The sequence below is a fragment of the Oryzias latipes genome, chromosome 17, assembly GCF_002234675.1.
Source record: "Oryzias latipes chromosome 17, ASM223467v1".
Taxonomy (NCBI): domain Eukaryota; kingdom Metazoa; phylum Chordata; class Actinopteri; order Beloniformes; family Adrianichthyidae; genus Oryzias; species Oryzias latipes.
The window spans coordinates 22,686,703-22,696,102 of NC_019875.2; positions in this window are offsets into that span (position 1 = coordinate 22,686,703).

Below are 9,400 nucleotides of genomic sequence, written 5' to 3' on the forward strand. Positions count from 1 at the left end.
TGACTCTCAGCACATCAGTTGGGCTGTGCCGCAGTGATAGCGCCTCAGGGAGTTGATTCTTTCCTGGCTCCACTCACAACATCGTTTTACCGCCAGTGCCCAGGCATGACTAACACATCCAGATACAGTTGGTAGGGTGGTGTTTACTCCTGCTGTTGGTTGTGAGATCCGTCACGGTTCCATTCTTCAGTCCAGAAAGCGAAGGTGTGGCACACCTTTGCTGGCCGGGTCAGAGGCAAGTGTCCAGAGAGGACGCCTGAGCGGTCACAGTGAACGAAAGGGTTGTTCTTTGGGGCCAGATGGGCTTTAGCACAGCTAAGCTGATGTGTTGTTAGATGACACACAAAAATCAACTTGTGAACTTCCCCTAGTGGTCTTTGGTGGAACTGCAACACTTTGTACTTTCAATTTCAGAAACGAAAGGTTGGTACTGGGCTTTGACCAAATCCATGTATTCTGTTTTTTAACTCCTGTTTTGTTTTTCCAATTGTGCGTAACCCTATAACACTGGAGCTTTAGCCCCAGTGTTCTCAGGACTAACCCTTCCTAATTAACATAATTCCAGCTGCTTCTGAAGCGGAGAAAAGCAGCTTTGCACTGATATGCAACACTATACAGTCATGGTGTGTAAACCAGCTGATCTGCATCAGAATTTATTGGAAGTACAGTACCTTAAGAGCATAAACACTCAAAGAGTTACAGTTGTTCAAAGAGCGCTTGTTACAGTGTCCCCTTGCTATATCGCAGTTCACCTCTCCCTATCTCGCTGTTTCGTGGATTTTTTAAAAACAGTTTTGCATGTTTTTAAAAAAAATTTAACAGTGCTCTGTGTTCTGCATCCTGATTGGCTGTAGAACTCAAATCTTTGTTTTCATTTTATAATACTGGACTTATTTTTCTATGAAGGTTTGAACTTTAAGAATTTAAACATGAAAGTGTAAAAATGTTAATTTCTGTCTAAATGTGTATAAACTGTGTAGTTTTACCTCCTGTAACTACATTGCAGATTTCACTTATCGCAGGTCATCTTTAGAACGTAACCGCTGCGATAAACGAGATAACACTGTATTTTGCTGTCGGCAACAGCCCTGGTGTTAAAAGGTTAAACAAGACTATGTTTTTTAGCTTTTTCAGCAGAATGGCAGATTCAGAGGGAGACTAAATAAATGACCCTTCTTTTTAAACAACAGAGTTGGTTGAAGTAAACTTCAGACAATATGGCTGCATCTCCTGAGACTTCCTTTTTGGTGTCCTGATCCCTATGTGGGGAACGAAAGTAAGTTGTTCTCTGATTTTAAAGATTTTTCCCCCCTTTCTCCTTTTGTTTTTCACTTGCTAACCAATTTAATAAAGTTTTGAAAATATGTTTTCCTATTTAGGGAAGATTTTTAGTAAAAGTTCTCCAGGTAGCTATAATAACCAAAATAACTTTTGTAAATGTTCAACTAAAAACAAAATAGATCTCACTGTGGTGATATCTTTTAAAGGAAACACAATTAATCCATCATCCCAACAAAAACTTATCGTTTAACAAAGATTTTTATTTTGGGGTTTTAGTGAAATATACAAAAGAAAGGCTCTCTTGCAAAAGAAAAAAAATAGACCAAAATTACCCTGCACAGGGTGCCATCACTTATGAGTGATACATTTCACGCATAAAATGCTGGGTGCAAACTTTAGTCTGATTAGTTAATGAAAGCTTTGCGGTCTGAAGGTGGATATTTTCGTCTTTCACGGTGGGGGTTTGACAGTTCGAATGTGTGAGTGTGTCTGCCTGTATGAATAGCCAGAGTGTCAACGAGTGCAGACCTTGTCAGAGAAGAACAGATGAGATGATTCACAAGCAAGGCATTGTCCTGCCTCTCGTCACTTCTGTTGGCAGCCCAGAGCAAATAATATCGGTGGAAGTGGACGATGGAGCAAAATTGCCAAGCGAGGGCTTTTGTTTCCAGCTGCCAAACAATCACTGCTGAAAGAGCCGAAAAGACTTAAGGAGATTAAATGTTTTGTTAAACGAAATAAAGTGCTTGTTTAAGAAAAGGGTCATAACATCTGACTCAGTATATTTTTTTCTTTTGACTAATATTTGTCTGTGAATCACATTTCCTGTTCTTTGTACTTCTGGAATATCACTGATATTTTCTCAGCATTTTCCGCTCTTATCCTATTTATCCTTCTTTTCTGGCTTGGCTCGGAGGCTCATGGACATTTCTGGGTCGCCGGTAATGGGAAGCGTTTAGCAGGACGGAAAAATAAAGTGCTGCTTACGCCAGCTGCTCACAGAAAGCCCAGTCGACACCCTTTCAGATCTTCCTTTTTCCTCCGGCTCTTGTTATAGCACCATTGCTTTAAGTACCTCTGGGCCTGAGGGGACAAGGAAGAACAGTGAGGTATATGATGCCTTTTTAATCTATAGTTCAGGTTTTCTGTTCTTTGGGTTGTGTTTTGTGTTAGGCTATGAACTGTTTACCTCACACCAGGATTCCGTTCCAGTCAGACACAGTTGATTTTCTTAATTGCCCCTCATTATTTAAGATGATCCATTGTGCTTTAGCCTTTTGCTTTGGTCAGGTTTCAGTCCAAGCTTTGCTTTATCCCTTGCTGTTTTTTCTCAAATAACTAAGTTTCTGCCACAAAACAACATAGTTTGGTTCATAATTCACGACAAGATGGCGTTTTTGTTTAGACAAGAAAAACTCTCAATTTTCCTTTTTCTGGTTTACTCTTTTGTATCAGTTTTTTAACTTTTTGTTTTTGATTTCTGGAAATTACTTTTGTTTTCAGACAATTTTTTTTGTCTTTTTATGGAAACCGGAAAGGAGAGGCACTATGGGACATCGCTGATTGGATGATGACGTCGGTCCATCATTTTAACTGAAAGTATCTGGCATGAAGCGATACTGGATATCATCATCCAATCAGTGATGTCTCAGACCTACCTTTTCCGGTTTCTTATATAAACGTAAAGCGCTTGTGCAATGCATGAGAAACGCTTTTTATAATTAAATATTAATTCAATTTGATATCATTTTGATCCCTGGAAATAACTTTTGTTTTTCGTAATGTTTCATTTTGATTTAGTTTCAGCTTTTTGTAGTTGTGTTTTGGTTTCTGGAATTTCATTGTGATTTCTTAAATGTAATGCTGTTTTTTTGTTTGTTTGTTTTTTTCGTTTTTTCAATTTTGGTTGTGATCTTTTCCCTGTTTTTTGCATTGAGTAATTTGTTGGTGTAATTTTCACTTTTTGGCCATCATTGTCTATTGTGATTTCATAAAAAACCTCTAACGAGTTTTATTACATTTATTTTGTTTTATTATTTATGTTAAAAAAATGAAAATTAATTAACTAGAAACGACTGTGATGAATTCCATATCACTGCAATAGTACACTGACCAAAAATATAAATGCAACACTTTTGTTATTGCTCCCATTTTTAATGGCATGAACTCAAAGATGTGAAACATTTTCCACATACACCAAATAACCAGTTCTCTGAAATATTGTTCACAAATCTGTCTAAATCTGAGATAGTGAGCACTACTCCTTTGCCTAGACAATCCATCCCACCTCGCAGGTGTGCCATATCAAGATGCTGATTAGACAGCATGATTATTGCACAGGTGTGCCTTAAACTGGCCACAAGAAAAGGCCACTCTGAAATCTTCAGTTGTATCACCCAGCACAATGCCACAGATGTCGCAAGTTTTGAAGGAGCGTGCAATTGGCATGCTGATAGCAGGAATGTCCACCAGAGCTGTTGCTAGGGAATTGAATGTCCATTTCTCCACCATAAGCCGTCTCCAAAGGCGTTTCTGAGAATTTGGCAGCACATCCAACCGGCCTCACAACCGCAGACCACATGTAACCACACCAGCCCAAGACCTCCACATCCAACATGTCCACCTCCAAGATCGTCTGAGACCAGCCACTCGGACAGCTGCTGAAACAATCGGTTTGGATAACCACAGAATTTCTTCATAAACTGTCAGAAACCGTCTCAGGGAAGCTCATCTGCATGCTCGTCGTCCTCATCGAGGTCTCTACCTGACTCCAGTTCGTCGTCGTAACCGACTTGAGTGGGCAAATGCTCGCATGCGATGGCGTCTGGCACGTTGGAGAGGTGTTCTCTTCACGGATGAATCCCGGTTTACACTGTTCAGGGCAGATGGCAGACAGCGTGTGTGGCGTCGTGTGTCTGAGCGGTTTTCTGATGTCAGTGTTGTGGATCGAGTAGCCCATGGTGGTGGTGGGGTTATGGTATGGGCAGGCATACATGGGCGACGAACACAGGTGCATTTCATTGATGGCATTTTGAATGCACAGAGATGCCGTGACGAGATCCTCTGGCCCATTGTTGTGCCGTACATTCAACAACATAACCTCATGTTGCAGCATGATAATGCACGGCCCCATGTTGCAAGGATCTGTACACAATTCTTGGAAGCTGAAAACATCCCAATTCTTGCATGGCCAGCATGCTCACCGGACATGTCACCCATTGAGCATGTTTGGGATGCTCTGGATCGGCGTATACGACAGCGTGTTCCAGTTCCTGCCATTATCCAGCAACTTCGCACAGCCATTGAAGAAGAGTGGACCAACATTCCACAGGCCACAATAGACAACCTAATCAACTCTATGCGAAGGAGATGTGTCGCACTTCATGAGGCAAACGGTGGTCACACCAGATACTGACTGGTTGTCTGAGTCCCCTTACCCCCTCAACAAAACAAAACTGAAGATTTCAGAGTGGCCTTTTCTTGTGGCCAGTCTAAGGCACACCTGTGCAATAATCATGCTGTCTAATCAGCATCTTGAAATGGCACACCTGTGAGGTGGGATGGATTGTCTTGGCAAAGGAGAAGTGCTCACTATCACAGATTTAGACAGATTTATGAACAATATTTCAGAGAACTGGTTATTTTGTGTATGTGGAAAAAGTTTCACATCTTTGAGTTCATACCATAAAAAATGGGAGCAATAACAAAAGTGTTGCGTTAATATTTTTGGTCAGTTTAATTGTGAAACTTGTAAAATATACACTTTGCTAAATTAAAAGTTTATAAAAAATATTGATTCTTTTGGCACAAAAAGTCTTGAATCCCACTTTAGAGTTTACAGTATGAAGTAAGTAGTTAAGAAAAAAATACTTAAGGTGAGGAACCCCGACTTTCAAATTAAATGACGCAGCTCTTAAAAGATCAATTGACCCTTGATTTCTGGCTCTTGCTGTTTTTCTCTTGATCATTTCAGCTTGACGTACTTCTCACTTCCTCCCCAGCCTACTGTCCAGTAAACTGCGAGGTTACCAAGACTGCCTGCAGCTATAAGATGATTTTCTGTATCTTCTTGCTGTCTTGCTCAATGACTCATTCATGGACCCAGAGCTATGGCCAAATGCTAATCCTGGCATTCAGAGCTGAATTTTCTCTGTGCTCCCAAGAGCTAAGACACAAGACTGAGGCAGTCTGAGGATACAGAAACGCGGAGATGGATGGGTGAAACTTTTTACAGGGCAACTTGAAAATATTGCAGCAAGACAAGTATATTGGTTGCTTTTTTTGGTTCTTCTGTCAAGATGTCAATCCATGGAGAACAGTGTATTGAAGGAATATTTTGACAGTTTATTCAAAACTGTCTTCATTTAAAAGCCAAAGACCCCAGATGACTGCAAAATTTGACTCTTTCGAAAATAATAAAACACTTGTTTTTAAAAAAGATGTGTCTTTGTTTCAGTCTTGCAAGAGAAATTACCTTTTTCAAAAGGATTCATTCATACATTCATTCATCCATTCATTCATCTTCTTCCGTTTATTCCCTTTCGGGGTCACAGGGCTGCCGGAGTCTATCCCGGCCATTTGTGGGCAAAGGCTTTTTTAAAAGCAAAACAGTAAATAAATAATCTTAGTTTGAGAAAACATGTCTTAGTGACTCTTGTTGAGACCTCTTTCCCTAAATGTCAGCGTTCTTTTTGTTTATTTAAAAAAAGTGACGTATGAATTTTTTACTTATTTCTACAGGGCCTGTTTTTGCAGTGCATGAGGGAGTTATGAAAGGTGTAAATGTTTTTACACTTGGTAATAATCTACCTATCCAGGTGATGGAAGAAATGTTTGTTTTAAAAACGCTAGATAGTTTGCCAGTAGGCTGTGTGTTTATAAATATAAATAACAAGTATTTGAGGGAAAACTAGGGTGTCCTTTCTTGGTCAGACAGCAAAACACTTTTAAAGAAAAATATGGTTTTTTTTAAAGGCTCCATGGTCTTTTCTGTAGTAATTTTGGCTGCTTAAGGCTAAATTGGGGGCTCTTAAGGATAAATATAAGTTCACTTACTTAGGGGAGAGGGTTACCATAGCACAAAATAATTGCATGTTCTCGAGTTGCACAAGGAAAGACACCATGACCTGCACTTTTTTGTCACCCATTAGAGCAGAAAATGAGACACATATTTTCTTCCTGGGAAGACCAGCCGTGACTCAGATGGTTTCAAGGCTCTGAGAAAGATTGAAAAAGGGAAGTCAGGGAAGATCAGAGGTGTTAAGGTGAAGTAAGGAAAGGAACAAAGACACCAGGAAGGATCTAAATAAGCAAATTGCCCTCTAGAGGTAAACAGGCATGAGAGTAGTGAGGGTGATGCTGTGATTAATTGAAGTAGGACACCCAGGGACAAAGCAAAGAACTAAAACTGCAGAGGAACAAGGTGGAGGACAGTCCTGTGCCGTGTACAAGACGAAACCTTGCATTTATAAAGCTTCACAACTTGGTGTAATATTTGCCTGCAGCCACGATCAGAGCATTGCTTCCTCATTGCATTACAATGAATTTGAAAGAGAGAGGGAGAGCGTGTCAGTGGAGCAGAAAAAGGAGGACATTATGTCACGTCAAGGTAGAAGTGAGGGCACGCACTGCGGATAGCCTCACCCACATTTGCTCAATCTGTGTGTGGACCTGGAGAGGCAGCAGGAGTGCTGGAAAGATCTGTTTCAAACTCTCCGCTTTTTTGTGATTTGAATCTTTTTTTTTCTGATCATTGATGTTCTAGACAATTGTGTGTGTGTGTGTGAGTGTCTGTGTGCAGGAAGTAAAGCGGGTAGAGGAAAGGAATGGTTGGATGTTGCTCCCAGGCTGCAAGAGGAAAGTGTCCTTGGACTGCCCTCATCTGTGACGCACACACACATCCTTTCTTAGACACACACTTCCACCACTGCTTCATTTACTCTCTCTCTCGGACAAATGCAAAACTAGGACTTGCATGTGCTTGCACACTCTCTCTGGTATCGAACAAATTCTTCCTACTGCTGTGCCATGTTGTGTTTGCTCACATGCACACAGACACACGAATGGCAAGCTATTGGTCTGTGCTCAGACACCTAATCAGGGATGCAGGAGAGTCCTTGTCTGCAGAGCAACAGAGAAATATCTCATCTGATGTAGAATGAGAGTGGGAGGGCTAAAGTTTGTGCACACACACATACAGTCAGGACCATAAATAATTAGAGACACATTCTTTCTAATTTTGTTTCTGTACATTACCACATTGAATTTTAAATAAAACAACTCAGATGCCATTGAAGTGCAGACTTTCAGCTTTTATTTCATGGGTTGAACACAAAGATTGCATAAAATGTGAAAAACTAAAGCATTTTTTAAACACAATCCCTTCATTTCATAGGCTTGTAAGTAATTGGACAATTAACTTCCATGCTATTGCATAGGCAGGTGTAGGCAATACCCTTGTTATGTCATTATGAGTGAAGCAGATAAAAGGCCTGGAGTTGATTAGAGGACTCGTGCTTGCATTTTGAAGATTTTGCTGTGAACAGTCAACATGCGGTCAAAGGAGCTCTCCATGCAGGTGAAAGGAGCCATTTTTAAGCTGAGAAAACAGAAGAAGAAAAAAACATGCATGAAATTGCTACAGTATTAGGAGTGGAAATATCAACAGTGTGGTACATCCTGAGAAACAAAGAAAGCACTGGTGAACTCAGCAACGCAAAAAGACCTGGACGTCCATGGAAGACAACAGTGGTGGATGATCGCAGAATTATTTCCATGGTGAAGAGAAACCCGTTAACAACAACCAACCAAGTGAACAACACTCTCCAGGAAGTAGGCGTATCAATGTCCAAGTCTACCATAAAAAGAGACTGCATGAAAGTACATACAGAGGGTACACTGCAAGATGCAAGCCACTCATAAGCCTCAAGAATAGGAAGGCTAGATTGGACTTTGCTAAAAAGCATCTAAAAGAGCCAGCACAGTTCTGGAAAAACATTCTTTGGAAAGATGAAACCAAAATCAACCTCTACCAGAATGGTGGCAAGAGAAAAGTATGGAGAAGGCGTGGAGAAGTTCATGATCCAAAGCACACTACATCATCAGTAAAACACTGTGGAGGCAGTGTGATGGCCTGGGCATGCATGGCTGCTAGTGGCACTGGGACACTAGTGTTTGTTGATGACGTGACACAGGACAGAAGCAGCCCAATGGATTCTGAGGTGTTCAGAGACATACTGTCTGTGCAGATCCAGGTGAATGCAGCCAAACTGATTGGGCGGCGTTTCATAATACAGATGGACAACGACCCAAAACTTACAGCCAAAGCAATTCAGGAGTTTATTAAAGCAAAGAAGTGGAATATTCTTGAATGGCCAAGTCAGTCACTTGATCAAAACCCCATTGAGCATGCATTTCACTTGTTGAAGACTAAACTTCAGACAGAAAGGCCCACAAACAAACAGCAACTGAAAGCCGCTAGAGGTAAAGGCCTGGCAGAGCATCCAGAAGGAGAAAACCCAGCATCTGGTGATGTCCATGAGTTCAAGACTTCAGGCTATCATTGCCAACAAAGGGTTTTCAACCAAATATTAGTAATGACCATTTTGTTTTCAGTTATTTCATTTGTCCAATTACTTACAAGCCCATGAAATGAAGGGATTGTGTTTAAAAAATGCTTTAGTTTTTCACATTTTTATACAATCTTTTTGTTCAACCCATGGAATAAAAGCTGAAAGTCTGCACTTCAATGGCATCTGAGTTGTTTCATTTAAAATTCACTGTGGTAATGTACAGAAACTAAATTAGAAAGAATGTGTCTCTGTCCAAATATTGTATTTGCATTTACTAATGCAGCTTCAAGCTATACGTTCACACTGGCCTCAACAGCATGCGTTTAAGCGACCACTTTCAATGAAAAGTATGTAAATGCACATACCGTATATGCGCTTTTCAGGCTTCCAAAACTCAGGCTTCAGGTTTCCAAATCTCTAAAACTCAAGGGCTCACGAGCATCTATGAAAGTTCGAAAAACCGTTTTCGGGCTTTAAATACAAAACGTGCATCCATTGAATGTGATTTTAATGTTAAAGCAGGTAAACTTTGACCCTAATTTGTTAGT